Source organism: Leptinotarsa decemlineata, unplaced genomic scaffold (genome assembly GCF_025532065.1).
Source record: "Leptinotarsa decemlineata unplaced genomic scaffold, Ldec_3_MD MMD2_tig00026354_RagTag_RagTag, whole genome shotgun sequence".
Taxonomy (NCBI): domain Eukaryota; kingdom Metazoa; phylum Arthropoda; class Insecta; order Coleoptera; family Chrysomelidae; genus Leptinotarsa; species Leptinotarsa decemlineata.
The window spans coordinates 17,620,415-17,641,228 of NW_027412702.1; the positions used below are offsets into that span (position 1 = coordinate 17,620,415).

At 34.0% G+C, this 20,814-nt stretch overlaps 1 protein-coding gene and 1 long non-coding RNA gene across 5 annotated transcripts in view; one reads left to right on the forward strand and one right to left on the reverse strand.

The window, feature by feature from the left end:
- LOC111517984 (uncharacterized) overlaps positions 1 to 20,814 on the forward strand; it is a 159,224-nt gene that overhangs the window by 62,366 nt on the left and 76,044 nt on the right. The gene's annotated exons all lie outside the window — the stretch shown is intronic.
- LOC141486361 (uncharacterized) lies at positions 127 to 20,711 on the reverse strand. The gene is made up of 2 exons (XR_012467804.1): positions 20,427 to 20,711; positions 127 to 798 (listed from the first exon to the last, which is right to left on the reverse strand). It is a non-coding gene; the product is annotated as an uncharacterized lncRNA (long non-coding RNA).

Genomic DNA, 20,814 nt, shown 5'->3' on the forward strand with positions numbered 1-20,814 from the left:
AAAACTTATGAAAAAAGACCAACAGATTAACAAATAACTGTAAAAAAATCGTAAAAATGTATATATCACTCACCTATAATTTTTTCTTGTGAAAAAGGAAAGGAGGGGTCTAAATAAAATAACTACTTTCCTCTACACATTCTTAATTACACATAATTCATTTTTATTTCGTCTTTTTGTACACTAAACCTTCATAATACAAACCAAAATAAATATCATTTCACTTAAGTAGAATTAGAACGTCAGTTGTGAAATGAATCTATTGAAAAAGTTTTTTCCTTAGTTTCACACCAGAAGAAAAGTATTAGGTTGTTTCAAAGTTTTGTCCGTTTTTATGAGTCACACTCATTCAATTCGATCGAAATAAGCGCAATTTGAATCAGTGCACTTTTGGCCAACGTAACACAAGTCGATCATTTCCGTCAGAAAAATTGGTTGCTCGGGATTCGATGGAGACGACGTAGGCCGTTTATGCCTGGTCCGGATTGGCGACAATTTGGTGACAATTTCTGTCGATCAATTAGATCATAGGGCACCCATTTTTCGAGCTTCATGATCTTTTCAATACGTTTCAAACCATCAAAAACCGTATGGGAGCTGACACCCAGTCCTTTTGCCAACCACCAGGATCCTCAAGTCCTCGTCCTGGATTACTATAGGTTGACCACTTCGGGGCTCATCTTTGAGGCCAAAATATTCGGAACGAAATTTCGTAAACCAACGTTGGACAGGGTGTTCATTAACACTATCGTTGCCAAATGCCAGGTTGACTTTTTGGGCTGTTTCCTTTGTTATGAGCTGAAAGAGGGTAGAAGAGTAGAATTTAGAAAAAAATAAAAGTATCAATGTATAGAGTACAAAATTCCCCATCGATCAGTGTAAACCACGACACAGTAGAATAAATATTTATTGAGATATGGAGCTACAAAAAAATATGACATCTGATTGAACAAAACATTTGAAACAACCTTATACCTCAATTCACGGAAAATTCTAGAACTGTTCTCTATTAACAGTCATACACGGGTATAAATCAGTCTTGAAACGTTGTATGACATTTTGGAGTTGCTTGATGACATAATTTTTCCAGAAATAGGGCACCATAATCAAAAGTTATTTAAACATTATCCACTGTATGTACAAAAGATGCAGTAATATTTTTTTTTTGGATTAGGTATGTTGAGGTTCTTCAAATTTTCAATTTCGTGAAATAATCGTGAAGCAATAAAGAAAGAAATGAAATTTCTTATGTTTTTTACCACTTTCATTTGTAACTAACGTTTCTGCAGTTTCGCAGTTTGTAACTAACGTTCCTGCAGTTTCGCAGTTTGTAACTAACGTACCTGCAGTTTCGTCCTATAGGACGAAACGTTAGTTATAAATAAAAGTGGTAAAAAACATAGAAAGTTTCATTTCTCTGTTCTTCATTATGATTTCCTACCACGTAGTAACGGCTACATCCATCAATTTAACTGTGAAGCAGAGATTATTGTAGAAAATGGATTATACAGTATGTCTCAGTGGGTTGGAACAATATGAAAAATATTTCAACATTGATTTCAGGAAATAAAGTAATCTTTCTGAAAAGTTGAATTCTCTCAGTCATATTTGAGATTTGTTAAAAATGAGAAATTTTCTCAGGAGTGACCTCAATTTTTGACAATATCAGTAACTGTTATTGAACAAAGTTGATCAGAATTGGAAATCTCGTTGAAATATTCAATTTCATGAAATTACTACCAAAAATAATTTATTTTTTATCAACATTTTTATTTTATAAATCAATTTTGTTTATATTAATTTCAATAATGAACGTTTATGTCTTTGAAATTATGAAAACATTTTTGTTTAATGATGAAAAAGTAGAAAGCTAAAAATTAAAAAAAAGATGTTCTTTCCTAAAAATATTTGCGTTTCAATTCAACATAATTTAAAATTATTACAGTTCAGTTTTCTTTGTTGTTGTAGATGTAAGTTTCCAGAAATAAAAAAAAGGTAAAACAATGCAATTATACATTTGAAAGTGATTTTTCATATTAAATTCATTATCTTAACGAGGGGTTTCGCTGAATATGAGGTACTTTGAAATTTAGCCAAAGATATTGGAAATTGTTCATTTTTGGCATCTGATAGCACAATTATTTTTCACCTTTGATATAATTTATTCATTTGCGACTGCGAAAATATTCAGAGAAACTAGTCAGATATCGAACAGTATTTTGTGAGTTCAACTATTAATTGTTCTTTGTGTTGTTGCCTTCAAAAGACGAAAGTGCTCTAGACATCTCAAATTCCAATTAGGTTGCATTTGAATAGGCAGTATGAGAGCAAAGTGGAGTACAGCTCGATTGTCATGTATATTTGACTAGATGTTGCCCGTGGCTCCACCCGCGTAGAATTTGGTTCGTCACATTAAGTTTCGTGACCATTTTAAATTTTTTTTATTAACCCAAAACTTCAGGTTTCCAACTTCCAAACTGACGAAATTCAATACAATCTTTGAAACCCTATTTTTTCCTTTTCCTGATGCTTATTCACGCTATACAAAGAACCTACCTGCATATTTCAGGATTATAGGTTCATTAGCTTTGGCTGATATAAGAGCGGGCAACAGTTATTAATTCATATTTTTACTTCAAAAATAACTAAAAAAAAATGCCAACTGTACTTGGTGATGGATAGCCTCAAGAATCAAATTATGTTACTTATGAAGAAATTTCGCAGAACTAACACAACCGTCAACGGCGTCTGCGTTCTCGGCGATGGCGCTTTATTGTTTAGACCGCCCCTCTACCCCCGCGCTTCGTGATAACTTTCAAACGATTCGCCAAATTAGTGAGTGTAAAAAACAACGTACATCTATATTGAATACTTATAACGACAATTGTATCGATTTTTATAAGAACTTGACAGATATTCTAAAATATGCATTGTAAAAAATTTTCCAATTTAATTGTATTTGTGGCTTAGTATTCTGTATATAGTGGCTACCACATAAGAGGTAGATATATGCGTCGCGGACCTTCATTTAGAAATCTTACGGTACATTATCTTCATGTAACTCCAACGGTATAGGCAGCGCACGCCAATATCGCTCTCAGGAAGCAAGAATTTTCCCGACTTACTCAATTATTGTTATATTACGACCAAAATTACACAAAACCTTTGTTTAGTCATGTAATTTAGATCTAAGATTTGACTAATTCTATACAAACTTATGTTTGTCAAAAAGAAAATAAAGATTATTATTATTATTATTATTACATTGTAGCCTATGTGTTATTCTAATAAATAAGCTGTATTTATGTAAAGTTTCATCTAAATCCGTTGAGTCGTTTAGGCGTGAAAATGTCCCAAACATACATCCATCCTCACAAAGTTTGAAATGAAATGAAATGCTTCATTCAAATAGGATACATCCTAATATACAACAATGATAGTAATGTTAACATTAATATACATATAAATACAATAATACCAAAAAATATCTTTTTATATTTGTTAATAAGTAGCCTTACCTACGAGAATTGAAAATACAAAAAAAATAAAAGATAAAAATATCACATAATACCTTAATGGTCTCTTAAATGGTCTAATAAATTTCTTTTGAACAGAATAAGACTGTTAGAATACTTCACATATTCAGGTAGACTGTTATACTTAATAAATCCTTTGAACATTAATATTTTAGTGTTGAATGTTTTTGTTTGATTATTTACATACAAATTATTTTCTATTCTAGTATTATACTGGTGGATTTGATTATTAAAAATTACAAATTTGTCAAAATATGAGGATAGAAGGTTATGTAACATTTTGTAAATATAAATCATCGTTAAATATGTAAGCCTACTTTCTATAACCATTCTAGAGTATTCAACATTAAAGATATATGGGTACTCCTGTCACATCTCAAAATAATCCTCATTGCGCGATTCTGTAGTTTTTGTAGTGTTCTCATTTTATTCAAATCACTTGTGTATAGAAGAGTGGTACAATATTCAAAATGTGGTTGTATAATTGTTTTATATACAGTAATCCGTGATTGCCTAGTTAAGTGTTGGGATACTCTTGTGGAAAAATATAATTAATGAGCTCAATTTTATAATTTTTTATTTTTATTTCAATTTGATTTAAATCTAATTCTCTGTATTTAAACTGTGTAGTAAGTATCATAGCCTTTGTTTTGTTTACATTTAGTTTCAATTTATTAGTTTTTAAATATATAGCAATATTATGCAATGCTTAATTCATTTTTTTAATAGCTTTACCTATATCTTTATCACTAACCGGCATCATCAGCGGAATAATGTTCATATTCACATTCATTACATTTGCTGACATCATTAATGTAAATTAGGAATATAATGACCCCAAAATACTTCCCTGCGGAACCCCGTGGTCTATACTTATTGCTGTTGATACAAATTCATTGATTTTGCTTACTTCCTGTGAGGTAATCATTGATCCAATCAAGTACTTTTCCTTTAATGCCCTATTTTTTAATTTTTTAATTATTATTTCACGATTAACCGTTTCAAACGCACGTTTAAGATCTAAAAATGCTGCTACAGTGTACATGTCTTTACTCATTTTATGTCATTATCTTTCCATTCAGTAACTGTAAGCTGAAGTGCGGATTCGCATGAATGTCTGGCTATAAAACCAATTTCACATTTATATTAGTATAGATTCCAACGTTTTCGTTTAGAACATTATATTCAAATCAACTTGGCCTCTTCAGTGCATGACTACTTCACATAGAATCCAATTTTACCAACGAAATATTTTTTGGCGAAGCCCCTGCAATACTTTGCACTTCACAGAATCAATTTTAATATAATAAAGAGTCGAAAGTTGACTTCCACATCCTTCCATAAAATTTAGCTTAGCTTTTGAATCACGACCTACAACGTGATTTATTCAGAATGGCACACTTTATCTGTGTAATAGTGTCATTCAACTTCCAGTAACTTTTGAAGTTTTGCCGTTTCGTGTTGCGAAGATTACATCCATTCACGTAATATCGCTCCTTTCAACTGGCGTAAAACTTTTTCGTTTCACTTTGTTTTCAATTTGAATGTCGTAGATAGCATCCAGTACTTTTGTAGCCGCAGTTCTCGGTGTGGGTTTTTATTTTCACAATTTCATCTCAGCCGTTAGAACGTTTTATGTTAGTTTCGAAGGTTTTGAAGGAAAATTACTCGTGTCGCTTTCAGTTGATGCTTTCTGTATGTTAATCCAGACGTTTGTTTTGCGAGAAGCGAGTTGTTGAATCCGGTGGTATTTATGTTTGCGGAAGAGCTTTAAACGGTCGTACGAGATAGCTTGCAAGTGACGTGAGATGGGAATTTTGTTCCCGTGTATAGTCATAATGAAAATCTATACGAAATAAATGAATTCTGAAAAGCAATTTTCATTAACATGTTATGAAGAGAAGAAAATGAACTTTAAATCATCAAATCCATCAATATATTACATTTTACAATTTATATAACATGAACGTTTTTTTAAGGAAAAAAACAAGAACTACAGGAAAATCCTTGTACTCAGGTATACTGAGTCGACCTCAAAATGATGAGAAGTCATCGCGAGATGAATATTTTTTATAGAAAGTTCATAATTTATTTCTGAAAATTACTCATGACAAAATCAAGTTACATTTTGTATTTTTATTATATGTACAGGTGAATTTTGCAACGAACTTTATATCATATAAATTGTATATCAAATTGATGGTTTGATTAGGGTAATTCATGCCCCTTTCCAGAGCATGGTGATGAAAGCGTATTTTATAATTGGAAAGCAAGTCAGAATTTTTTAAGGCCAACGAAATAATTCGAACTCGACAATTCGGCTTTCAAGATGAAGACAGCACAAATGATGCAATTTTTAATTTTTTATAAATTTCCTATATTATCACCAATTATGGGAAAGCTCTGTCTGCGGTCTTCTGTGATTTGTCGAAAGCATCATCATGGAATACTACTGCAGAAGCTTCACCATTATGAATTTATAGGTATGGAATACAATTGAATGTGCTCTTACCTAGGCGGAAGAGGTCGACGAACTCTTCTATATTGGATGTATGGAGTACCCCAAGGGTCAATTTTGGGCTCCATCCTTTTTCTCCCTTTCATAGATTATCTCGCATATATAAACATAAAGGGAAAATTCACGATGTTCTGTGGCATTAGAAGAATATCAACACCCTTCATGGCAGTATGGAGAGTGATCTCAAGATAGTAAAACTGTGGTGTGATGCTAATCCCGGCTATTCCCGGCTGCTATTCCCGGCTGCCAAATGCGCATACTATGCTGAATTTCACTATTTCGGACTTCCATTGTCTACTATATGAAATGATTCGAATCCCTGAAACAACTAAAAAGAAGAATTAAAAATGAATAGCTGAAAATAACAATAATATCAGTCAAAATAAACCTGAAATTAAATAATAGTGAAATAAAATACAAGTAAAAATAGAACAATTGAATGAATAAAAATGAAGATATGAAAAAAGAAAATAAAACTGAAAAGTTGAGAGATTCTAAGTCACGTTAGTTCACGACGTTTCGATTGTTAGTATCTACAATCGTCTTCGGGTGATGATTGGACTGATTCCTCCAAGAGATGACTATTTATAGGTCGTTCGAGTACTTTCACTTATCCTCGCTTTCCATTTTCCGCTTCACTGGTTCCGTGGGAGATGACCGTTTGGCGGGAGTTGGCCATTTTTCGCTTGATGATGAGTTTCCATATGTTACGTATTTCTACGCTGGCCTGGCTGAATACGTTGTTGGACAACATGTATGCGGCTTCCTTGAATTTTCTTCTAAACCAATGTCTCTGTGCAAGATCTCAGCTTGGGACCACTCGATGTTGTGTTGATGGGTTCAAACATGGTCTGCTATTCCTAATTTACTGGTTTTCCCTCGCTGTGTGTGTTTCTTGTGCTCGGCAATGCGAACATTCAATGGCCTCTTAGTTTCACCAATATAGGATTTTCCGCACTCACAGGGTATCCGGTAAATGCAATTCTTGGAATCGCAGTCCGCGTTTGGTGGCCTGATTTTCGTGAGGCTGTTTTTTTAGTTGTTTCAGAGATTTCAAATCATTTCATATAGTAGACAATGGAAGTCCAAACTAGTGAAATTCATCATGAAACATTGTCAATCACCTTCAAACAAACGCATACTATGCATTGATAGATGCATATTTTTCTAAGGACAAAATACAAGCATTACAGAAAAAATCCTAAAGGCGCTATAACAGCGGTACCTATGCGAAACTAGCGATTCACATTGGATTTGAATCGCTGGAGATTTGGAAAAACGTTCTCAGGAAGATAATGCCACATGAACGCGGTTCTCTAGATGGCAGACTTCTTGAACAGTGAAATTCGAGGTGTACTGAGTTGAACTTCAAATAGATGAGCAGACATAGTCCGTCGCGTATTTCTAATATGTATCGCTCTTTTCTGGATGGAATCCAGAAATTTCAGGGTATGTTTGGGGGCAGAGCTTTATACATGAGAACAATACTCCAAAGAAGGTCTGATCTGAGCTTTATAAAGCATCAAAAGTTGCTGAGGTATGTACAGTTTTCTGGTTCGGAACAGTGTTTCTTTGCAATTCCAACGACATGATTGTGCCAAGACATATTGGTGTCCATTTCAACCCCCAACAAACTTATCGAAGCAGAAAGCGGAATCGGCTGACCTGACATTATATATATATATATATATATATATATATATATATATATATATATATATATATATTTGGTTCGGATACATTTATTTTCTTGGAGAAAACCGATGTCTGGGTTTTTGTGGCATTGAATTGAATCTGGTTAGTTCCACCACTATTCGAAATCACTTCTGAATCCTCATCCTCATTGAGATATGCAACCTCCTGCTCCCGGTTAAGATGTGCATTCGCAGCCGATGTCCTGGAATCCAAATTGAATGATGAGACAAGTGTGCTGTCTTCAGCAAAGTAATATATTGGATTCTTGGTTTTTTCTATTAAGTCGTTGATATACAATGAAAAGAGTGTTGAAGACAATATGGACCCCTGGGGAACACCAGCGTTGATGGTGAAAGTATTCGAGAAATATCCATCGACGGCCACTTGTATGGAACGTTTTTTCAGAAAGCTGAAGAGCCATACGAAAAATACGAAGCCATACGAATATATATATATATATATATATATATATATATATATATATATATATATATATATATATATGTATACCAGTAGTATATGACAGACTGTCATCTTCTAGGCACTCCTCAAACTGAACTTGTCATCCTGTCGTCTGCTCGTATTATACGGTCAGAGCGTCTCAACCCAGGTATTTCAGGTACTTTAGGTAAATTTGCCTGTATTTGTACTGCATCAGGTACTCTTCTTTGTGTTAGATCTTCTCTAGGAATGTGTATGGTTTTGTTTAATATATTGAATGTGAGATCTTGTTGTGTTTTGATTTGTACTTGTTCCTCGATAAGTGATTTATGACTGTTAAATTTATGGATGTTCAAGTTTTCCGACTTGAACTTGATGATGACTCCGTGCGTATGTGTAGTTTCCTGCTTTCGGCAAACAAGTGTTGCCCATCTTTAAACTTGGCTGCACCGCGCTGATAAGGCCAATAGCCAGAAACACGTGTCCGCCGTTTGCCCCCCTTTTTTGGAGTGTTGTGTTCACGAATTGTTTCATTTTTTATTTGTATCATGCACACTCGATAAAATCTCTATTTATTTATATATATATATATATATATATATATATATATATATATATATATATATATAAATAAATAGATAAGTACTCTTTCATCATTCCCATATTGATTTCAATTTAAGAGCCACCGGTATACAGCTGTTTCAGCCTATTGGGCATCGTCAGTACCGGGCAGGCGGTCCTCGATCGAAGACAAAATGAGAAAAAACCAAGAAAGTACTTGATAAAAATAGCTGCGTAAACGCAAGCGAAACATAAGTGGTTCCACTTATCTTTTATCAAGTACTAAAAATAGCTGTATAAAAATAGCTGCGTAAACGCAAGCGAAACATAAGTGGTTCCACTTATCTTTTATCAAGTACTTTTATCAAGTACTTTCTTGGTTTTTTCTCATTTTGTCTTCAATCGAGGACCGCCTGCCCGGTACTGACGATGCCCAATAGGCTGAAACAGCTGTATACCGGTGGCTCTTAAATTGAAATCAATATGGGAATGATCAAAGAGTACTTATCTATTAATTTTTTGATTTTCATGGAATTATTTTCCAGCAGCTTGACTGCATTAACCTTTCTAGATTTTATATATATATATATATATATATATATATATATATATATATATATATATATATATATATATATATATATATATATATATATATATATGTGTGTTATATAGTTTCAAAATTTTCAGGAAAAAATCTAGAAAATCACCTTGTTGAGGAGGTTCACTATACCCTAACAGAATACTATGATGATTGACCAAATCTTTGACCAAAACAATTTTATTTTAACGTATTTATGATGTTCTCTCTTCTTTTCCTCTATATTTTTAACTTCATTTCAGTTACATTGAAACATGTAGTTACATTATAATATTCGTATACTGATAGAGAATGTTTATATAAAATGTCTCCGGATATATTTTTATCTTTACTTATATTGCAACACATAAGTTACATCGAGTTACATAAGTATTTGTCAACAAGAACTTCATATTTGAAAGTGGTTGACAATGTTTCGTGGTGTATTTCATCAGTTCGGACTTCCATTGTCTAATATAATATAAATTGATTTGAAATCCCTAAAAAAATAAATGATTAACCGGAAATAACAATTTTATTAAAACAAAAAACTGAAATTACAAGGAAATAACATACAAGCTACAACCAGAAAAAAATTGAAATAATAATAAAAGCTGAAAATTAAAAAATATTTTGAACAAAAATGAAAAATAAAAAAAAATTGAAAGATTCCAAACCAAGTTACGTCACGACGTTTCGATTGTTAGTATCCATAATCGTCTTCGGGTGATAATTGTTATCAGAGAATCATATAGAGCTATTTTCAAAACATTTCGTATTTTAACGCGTCTATGTCTCTTCATTTTCGAAACATGTGTCCATGTTTTTAATATTCAAATCGAATATTCATGTTTATCGAACAAAACAAATGCAAAGTTTTCATGTAAATTCAGCAGAAAAAAAACAAATTCATGTGCTACTTATCATTTTGGCCCCAAAATATTTAACAATCTCCCAGAAGAATTGAAATATATAAATTAATTGTATTCATTAAACATAAATGAAAAAAAATTAACTGAACAATGTTTTTATAGTATATGTGATTTTGAAAAAATTCATACTCTGTGATTAACTATGTGTGATGTGAATTTTAGTGTTAGTGTATTTTGACCTTTTTTTATGTACATTTTCATTTTATTTAAATGTACTACTTTACCAACCAATTGGAATGGAATGGAAATGAATATTGATTGATCGACTGTTAATCATGTGTGAGGTTGAGTGGTAGAACAAATCGGTAATTCTGATTCATTGACTTGAACTCTGCCTTTGATTCGCATGATCAGAATTCAACTTCCGAATTTAAAAAAATCCATTTGTATTCTATAGGGTGATCAGAATAAAAATATATTATTATTATCAATATCCCTGCTATAATCCAACAACTTTTGGAAACATACTTCGATGGGTGTACCGGTGGATTTTGTCAAAAGTCTGAAACTCTTCTAGCCATTGTTTCGACAGATTTTGTTGTATTGTGGTCGAATTATCAACCCTGACAGATTGCAGCGAAAGTGGTGAATTATAGAATTCCATTTCTTCACATTTCATTTCTTAAACATTCACCCTGTAGAAAGTTAATAAATTACCTCGGTTGCATTTACCAGTAGCTTTTCTCCAATACAGCGACCGCACATCCCAAGAGAAAACCTACCAGTTCCCGACAATTCCATTACCACATTTCGCGAGGGAAAGCACGCTTGCAATAATTATCGATAGTTTCACGGTTCGAACGACGGGAAAGTATGGATATTTCGTTCGTATGTAAATGTGTACGTACACTTGGGGCAACGAAAGATTACACTGGTGTCACAAATTTCTGACTCAATAAAACACCTACTTTCATTAGAGATCTCTTTCTTGTACAAGTATGAACGAAGAAGAAACAGTTAACGTTTGCGTTGAATGAGAAGTTCTTGTGTGTATGATAGTTTGCACTCGGTACATCGAAGAGAGAAAGCTATGCAAACATGGGTCTTCGGCAATTTCTTAGATTTTGTGACCAACTGATGATCTATTACAATCGTTTAACAGTTCAGATATTGTTTGTTGAGACGTTTAAATCTAGGCAAATAGCTGTTTCGTATTACAGAGTAAGTAATTTCAGCCTCAAATTAACTTGTTTAATCTTCCACGTTTTAAAACATTTGAATTGTCAACTATCGGAGTTGGCAGAGAAATACAATTTTTTTTCCATCATTCCTATGTGTTGAATTCTCATGAAAACACTAATTGTAGGACTGTAATGGCAGCTATGATGGCTGAAACTGTTATATTGACAGGGACAAAAAATTAGAGCCATGGAGAAGTTTTCTTTATTTTATTATACAATACTCATAAAAATGTTGGTGAAATGAAACAAAATTGTGATTGAATTATCAAAATATCTCTACAATCGAGGACATTATAGCAGTCATCTGACTCCTTAGTATCTACTTCAAGCTTTGCAGTTATTTGCTCCGCTCGTATTGTATTTCATTTATTGCGATGGTTGAAATTGAAAAGTATTCTTATAAATATTTTAAAGCGAGTATCGTGGTTGGGACGGATGACGTCAACTGCCAGTCGTTCTTTCTCAGTATATTTATTGATGAATTTTCGAATTTATTTCACTGATTACACTGTTTTGTTTTATATTTCAAGTTCAATTGGGTTATTCAGGCATTGACAATATCGTGAAACTCCTCTATCGGTGTTGTTGGAAAACACAATATTTTCTCCTTCTCTCTTATCCTCCTAAATTGAACCTATTGTAATTATTGAAACATGACGAAGTTGACGTATACTTTTCAGGAATGAAAGCAAATAATAATTTTCTACTAAATGATTCCTCAAAATACTGTTAAGCCACTGCTCAGGATTTCCGCTTTACGAAAATCAAAATGAATTCCAGTAAGAAACCATCATCTGGAACTTCAAGTGAAAATCTTATGAATATTACTGGAGTTTTTTCCCAACACCAAATCGTTATTTTTAACACCTCGACAAGTGTTTCGATCACCAAGTGATCATCTTCAAAGAGGAAGATTAAAACAGTTTTAATCCGAGTGATAAATTCAAGCTATCTCAAACACTGACTTATTACATGGACTACGGGCTGTCGGGCACTATTGATAATGTCCGGTCAAAGTGATAAATTAATGACTTTGCCCACCGCTCTTGGGCATTATTAATAATGGCCGGTTTTTATTGATAATGCTCAGTTTATCACGTTGCCCGTAACATATCCATCAGAATTTCATCTCAAAAACAAAAATAATTTTTCAAATCTGAAAATACCATTTCTGTAGGTAATTCTCTAATATGGTGTACGATTTAAAAAACTAACTTTCAAAGCAAGTTTCAACATTGAAATCGCCAGTTAGAGTTAAAAGTATAAGAGTCTGATTTTCCTTTTGTATAGGCTAATAATACATCTTCATTGACCACCTTTGCATCCTTGCTTTTACGCCACTCTTCAAAATTTTCATTTTCTTTTTGATATCGCTTTAGAGTTATTTTCGACAGCAAATCAACACTCGCTGCACATGATTCTCCCAATATTTCTAAAGAAATTTGATTTTGTTCCTCAATTTCTCCAATTTCATCCATGGTCGTTGTTGAAGCGAACTCGCGAACACAAAAACTGACGTTATTTATAATATTGTTGTGATATTGTTAAGTTGTTTCTTGACAACACGATGTTGGGATTTTCCTGTAGAATTACGAAGTACGTGGTTTATTCTTTCCTCGGAATCAAAATGTAATTACAATATTCAACCCCATCCGTTATTTTCTGCATATCGACCTTGTGACGTTAATAACTATAGCACTCCATAAAATATTATAAAAGTAAGTGCCCCACCTCGTCTACCTGTCTGAACGCGATACACTGAAAAACTACCGAACCGATTTTCATACCGTTTTCACCGATGGACGCGAAGTGATTAAAAAAGTAATTGATATAAAAAAGGATTCGGATGATCCACAATGTTTCAGAATATGCCACAGCAATCGAAGCTATTCAAGAATATTCCATTATAATCTGGGATGTTAGACGGCTCAAAAACCAAGGAAGGCTCAGGATGTGCCTGGAGTGTACTCCAGGTCACTAAGCATAAGGATTAAGTAGGGAATGGGAAGAAATACCAGCGTGGTCCAAACAGAACTGGCTGGTATCTCAATCGCCACAAAAGAAATAACCAAGAAAGGAATTTCTGGCAAAAACAAAACAACCTGCACTGATAGTAGACAAGCACTATTACCTTAAACAGACAGCGTGTTACCTCAGGGCTAGTACTAGAGTGCCACCAAGATTTTGCCAGAGCCTCGGTAGATAATAACATTATCCTGAGGTGGGTTAAAGGGCACGACAGGAGTAAAGGTAATCGCATTGCCGACTCTTTAGCCAAGGAAGCGGCTGGACTAAGAATTTTAGGACCCAGTGGCACCCACGGCCTGATGACTTTGACAATTGCGGAACTAGTCAAATGTTACACCTATGCTCAATCCTTAAAGAGATGGGATGGAATCAAAGGATGTAATCTTGCCAGGATCACCTTGGGCGACCCTGAGAAGCTAGCACCGAAGAAATATCTGGCGAAGACCAGGAAAAATCTACGCCTCACAGTAGGATTTCTGACTGGCCACTGTCAACTAAGGAAACACCTCCATAATATGGGGATAGTGGACACACCTCTATGCAGGATGTGTGAACAGGATGATGAGACTGTCAGGCATGTCCTCTGCGAGTGCCCGGAGTTATCGTCAATAAGAGAGTGTGTGTTCGGCGAGTCTTGGCCTACACCTGCCGATATGAAGATGTCTCCCAGCGACCTGTCCACCTTCCTGGAAAGGACAGGATGGACGATGACCTAGGAGGACAACTCCTCGGGAGGATGTACAATAGGTCACATGTGGCCTAAGTGCGTGGGCTTACACTCACCCTCCCTACTCTACAGATACAGAATCTGGGATGTTTCAAGATGTTCTCGAACTGGATTCTTGAAAATTCCAGAATGTTTTAGTAAATTATGAAATGTTGTGAAATTATCTTCAAAAACACGCCTTTCAAGTGAAAATGGGAACATGTTTTTATGAATGAGACAGCAGAGTTGATTGATTCGTCAGGTGTTAAAAAAGACTATCAAAATATTCCTTCGAACGTTCCCCGGTGATGGTGATCTGGGATGTTCCTGTAAGTTCCAGATTATTCCCGAACATTCCACCACATTCCAGAAAGTTCCGGGATGTTCTAGATCGCAGTAGAACACTCTTGAAGGTTTCGGACTGTTCTGGAACTTTATTAAGGGCGAGATATCTAGCATACTCCTCAGTTGAAAACGGTTGCCTTCCTTTATTGATGTGACCTAATGTCAAAAAAATTGTTGGTACATATGTTCTGTTACTTGTTCGACGCCGAGTTGGCTGACTAATAATTAATGAAGTGCTGACGAATTTCAAGAAATTGAGTCAAAACCGTAACAGTCTTCATTCGAAACAGTATCCACATTTTCATTATTTTGTCGACTTTCGTCGGATGAACAAATTGTTGACATACGTGTAATCTCTTGTTGCCCTAACTGTATTCCGTTCGAAGTGTGTGTGTACGTATATCCGCCTGCATGCTTCCGACCTTCTGGCCATCGATCTGGCATATAATTAATTTCTCCGAGCCCATAATGATGATGAGCTAGCATAGGGGCGAGCGGAGAAAGTTGATACCTTTATCAACTTCTGATCTGGTCGTACGTCGAGGGTTTTGGTATTAGTTTTCCGGTGGTCATCACTCAAAGTTGAAGTTTGGTCGGTTGATGATTGTCATTTTATCAGTTTTTTTAAGAAATGCTTGCAAACTGAAATAAATCTTACGCTAAGCGAAAACTGACCCAAGAACCTTTTGAATTGTAGAATAGAGGTTCTGTTAGGTGAGTGAATAACAATAATTTATTGTTGGCAATATATGTTTATTATTTCATGAAATAGTGGATTGATAACATGAAAATTCTCTTTTATACGTTTTGTTATGACGTCAAATACATTTCGAGGAGGGAGAGATTAAACAAAATTGTGATTTTCAGGGGAGTTTCAGGGGAGGGCATGAATTTACTATTTTCGAGCGAGATGCTAGCTATTTCCTTATCTACCTATTATATCTACTAATATTATAAATGTGAAAGATTACGAGGATGGATAAATGTATTTATATATAATGGCAGTAATCCAAAACGCGTCGCGTTTACTGTAAGACAACGAGAGACGATGTGCAGGGGTATAGGGGCGGTCTAAGCAATGAAGCGCCATCGCCGAGATCGCAATACGAACGCGGCCAAACCTTGAGTGCAGACGTCATTAATGGTTTTGTTAGTTTTGCGAAATTTCTTTATATTCTCAAAGTAAAAATATAAATTACTAGCTGTTTCCGCGGCGTTGCCCGCATAGAATTTGGTTTGTCACATTAAGTTTCGTGACAGACCGTTTTAAACAAATAGTCACAATATTTTTTTATCAATCCAAAACTTCAGGTTTCCAACTTCAAAACTGACGAAATTCAATTCAATCTTTGAACCCCTATTTTCCCCATTGGGGGTGGAAATTCCTGATTCCCTTTCTTGATGCTTGTTTACGCTATACAAATAGCCTACCTGCATATTTCAAGTTTCTAGGTTCAGTGGGTTCGGCTGTTCGTTAATATAAGAGTTTCAGTCAAGCAATAGGTAGCCTGAATCAGAAAATTGTACACATATCAGCAACATTTGATGCTTTATAAAGCTCAGATCAGACCTCCTTTGGAGTATTGTTCTCATGTATCGAGCTCCGCCCCTGAGCATACCCTGAAGCAGCTGGATTCCATCCAGAAAGGAGCCATCCGGATTGTGGCTGCTCATCGTTTTGAGGTTCAAGTCAGTACACCTAGAACTTCAGTGTTTAAAAACTTTTTCACTTGGAAAACTGCGTTTATGGGAAATATACTTTCTGAGAACATTTTTCCAAATGGATTGTATTTTCAGCGATTCAAATCCAATGTGAATCGCTACTTTCGCACAAGCACCGCTCTTAGAGTGTCATAAGGATATTTTTGTAGTGCTTGTGTTTTGTCCTTAAAAAAATTCGAGGAGCCTCTGTCAAAAAACACGATTTATTTCAATAGTCATGAGCTATAAACTTAAACTGATGTAGAAGGTAATTTAGTTTTAGAGAAGTATCTCTCTAACTTTCGAATACAATTTTTGGAAAACTGCTGATCAAAAATCCGAATGTCGTTTGAAAAGATGTGCCACTTGGCCTTGTTTTCGAATTGACAATTCATTTAGAACTTGTCTGAAGACTGTATCGACGAGAGATTCATACGTAGGTATTACAAAATAATTAAGAAATTTAGAAATAATAATATCTTTCAACTACATACACCATAGTTTGTTTGAAGGTGTTTGATAATGTTTCGGGTGATATCATCACCCGAAGACGATTGTGGATACTAACAATCGAAACGTCGTAAAGTAACTTGGCTTGGAATCTCTTAATTTTTTTTGTTTAATTGTTCTTTTTTTTACTTGTATTTTATTTCACTGTGATTTCATTCCAGGATTTTTTTGCTTGATATAATAGTTATTTTCAGCTATTCTTTTTAATTTTTTCATTCGTATTGGTTCTTTCAGGGATTTCGAATCATTTTATATATTATTAGACAATGGAAGTCTGAATTATTGAAAAACCTACACTACACCATAGGTTCTGGTAAATTTCAACATGGTCTTGCTGCGGGATTAACGGCTAACATATGCGAGACAAACCTCTGTGAGTCATATTGCGTGACTGTCTGTCGGATATAATTCAATATACGGAGTAGTATCATCCAGGGAAGTAGTTGTTTTCCGACAGGCATTTACCAGAACATACGATATAGGTAGTTGGGAGAGATGAATATTTAGAAATTTTGATTCGAAATATTAATTTTCTAGTATAAAGACCTTGATAAATTAATATTGAAATGAACACGTTTTTATCTTTTTCGTTTTATTATCTATAACACATTGAATTTTGGATTCTGTGAATTTTTATAACATTTAAAAAACTAATACCTCTTTCAAATCAAAAATGAAATCAAGATGGCCGTAACCAAACAGGCAAGCAGTAGTCAGTACCTAAATATCATTATTAAGACTGTCAAGAAATCTGATGAGCGCTAAATGAAAATTACGAAATCAAAAGTAGATATGAAACAAATTAAGAGCTTACATTTTTTCTCAAGTCGGTGCCAACAATCAAGAAACATATCTACCAAATATAAAATTATGTCAGGATGCACCGACCTCAAAAAATTGAAGCACCTCAAGTTGTTTCGTACTTTTTTTATTTCATTTTGTTGGTTGTTTTTTAAGTATTAATTGGAATTAATATTTCTTCAAAGTTTTTTTGAGTACTAAATATATCAATTTAAATGGACGTTTATTACCCTAAACACTGGAATAAGCCAAGTGGTACTAGATGAACCTGAATGAATGAATAATTCTAAATAATACCTACTTAGTTTTCTAGAAATCTTTCAATGAATCGATAGATAGGATTCCTCATAGTCTTAAAGCGATATACAAATTAGCAATAAGTTGTTTGCTGACATGAATATTACAGAACACATTGAAAAACAAATAATTATCTTGCTAATATCAAAATACCTCATTTTCGGTTTATCTTACCACAATTGAATTAAATCGCTGTTAGACTCATTAGAAAGAAATGTCGATAACACCTCGTAAAATTTAATGGACGACAAACAATGCAATTATACATCGATAGTACACCTTAATCATTGGCAACACTCTTGTGCTTGCTTTGCCATTTACTTATCGACAATGATAAGAATTATCGTTCTCTTGGAACTAGTTTTTGCAGAACAATGAAACATTACAATCGAAACATTTTTGAATATTTCTTACATTACGAATATGCTTGGGTTAACTTTTCGAAACGTTTGTTCAAGTATGAATATTTATGAGCAATCTATATGTTCGAGATTATTAATTAATGACCTTTTATCTTTGAGGAAATAATACGATTTTTTGAAAAGGAATTATTTCATTGAAATTGTGAAATTTGAAATATCACATATAATGTTCGTTAGGATATAATTACAATGTTCACATATTTTTCAGCTGAAAAGGCTCTTGCGAAATTCCGTAGTCAATCTTGATGGTGTCAGAATATTTTGAAAGCTATTGGAATGAATTCATTATTTCGGTTACGGTACATATTTTAACAAAATCCCGAAATACGTTAAATTATAATTTGATACACTCCAAGGGATAAATGCTACCCCTACTTTCAACCCCTGTCGAATGACAGGTACAATGCCCAATTTTTTAAATGGGAAGTAAAGGCGTGTGATAGATCGTTTGAAAGGTCTCTTCTATTCTATTAAAAAATGTTATTGCTTTCAAGTTTATTGCAACAATTGGGATGAAATAAATTAAAATCATGTGGTTACCGAAATTCGAAAAAGTACACTCAAAACTTATTTCATGTTGAGGTATTAATAATAAAAAAGTAATTAAAACCATATCAATCTTCTTTTTAGATGGTATCCTTCAAAAAACTGTAAATAATTTCCGTGGAACGTCAGTTTAAAACGCTTTATCAACTTGTTTTGTATGTTACAACATCAGTTGCCAGTATTTAAATTTAAGTCTAAAGTTCGTCAACTTCAAGTCTGAAAAATGGTTAGATTAACGGACATGCATAAAATAACAGTTTTACAAATGATTGGTTATGGAGATAAACACAACAGGAAGTAGCTCGCCTATTTCATAAGGAATTTCCTAATTTATCGACCATATCTCAAGGAACAATAAGCAAAATAGAGAAATAGTTTCGCGAGCTTGGTCATGTGGGGCAGATAGAAAAAGCAGCTGCCAATGCAATGAGTGATGAACTCAAATTGGATGTGATGTTTGAATTTGAGGAAAACCCACATACATCGAGTAAACATGCATCCACTACATTTAATGTTACTCATACATCGATAGTAAACATATTGAAACAAAATAAAATGCATCTCTATAAAATGATACCTACTCAGGAGGTCATAGAAGACAATTTTGATAGAACTTATTTTTGTGAGCAAATGATTGATATGACATGATGACATGTTAAAGGTCGTGCTAATCGGCAAAATTGCCGCTACTGGTCAACGGAAAATCCTCACTGGATGAGAGAAGAACACACGCAATACCATCAAAAGGTTGAAGTTTGGCCAGGGATTCTAGGAAACCATATCATAACATAAAATGATGTCATTATAAGTTTGGCAAATTTATATCTTGATACAGGAAGCTCTCAAGTTCCGGTGAATACGATATGGTTTCATCGGGATGGAGCACTGTATGTCCGGCAATACTTCGATACATTTCCCAGTCGGTGGATAGGGAGGCGAGGATCGATGGAACGGCCAGCGCGATTACCTGATCTTTCATCATCAGATCTCTTTTTATGTTGATATGTAAAGAGCAGTGTGTATAAAATTAATTAGGTCGGTCACACCTGATATGTTAAATAATGTTAGAAGACAGTTTTATTTGAGATTAGAATGTTGCCAAGACGTTCGCGGTGAACATTTTGAACATTTACTTCGTTGACATCCATAGTTTTTTTTCCTATTCTACATTTCATAATGTTTTGTAAGTATTACATTTTAGTTTTTGAGTGTATTTTATCGAATTTTGGTAACCACTTGATTTTAATTTATTTTATTTTGATTGTTGCAATAAACTTGAAAGCTGTAGTATTTTTGAATAGAGAATGAAGAGACCTTTCAAGCGATATATCACAAATCTATACTTCCCATATAAAAAATTGGGGGTTGTACCTGTCATTCGAAGGGGGTTGAAAGTAGGGATGGCATTTTTACGTTGAAGCATTTCAAATTATAATTTATATTTGACGTGTTCCAGGATTTTTTTTAATATGTACAGTTACCGAAATAATGAATTTACTCCATATGGCAACTTTCTTTCAGAAATTTCAGAAATAAAATCAACCGCAGAAACAGATCTAAGAAATTTACAAATTTGGGTGGACCATAACCCACTCACCCTAAACGTCTCTAAAACTAAATTCATACCTTTTACACCTACGGTTATTACACAACACACTACAGATTATTCTATAAACCTTCACAAAACAACTTGCACGGACACAAATACGTGTACCTGCCCAGAAATAGATCGAGTATCATCAATAAAATACCTAGGAGTGACTCTGCATCAGCACATTCGCTGGACCGAGCACATCTCGAATTTAAATAAACTACTAAGAGCATTACTGCACAGATTTTACACTTTAGGAGATATCCTCTCACGCAAAAACCTACTAATGCTTTATACTTTCCTGGTGTAATCCATTCTAAGATACATTATTATAATATGGGGAGGAGCCTTCGTTAACAACTTACGTCCTCTACATATCATACGAAATTCCATCATAAAAATCATATTCAGAAAAAAGAAACA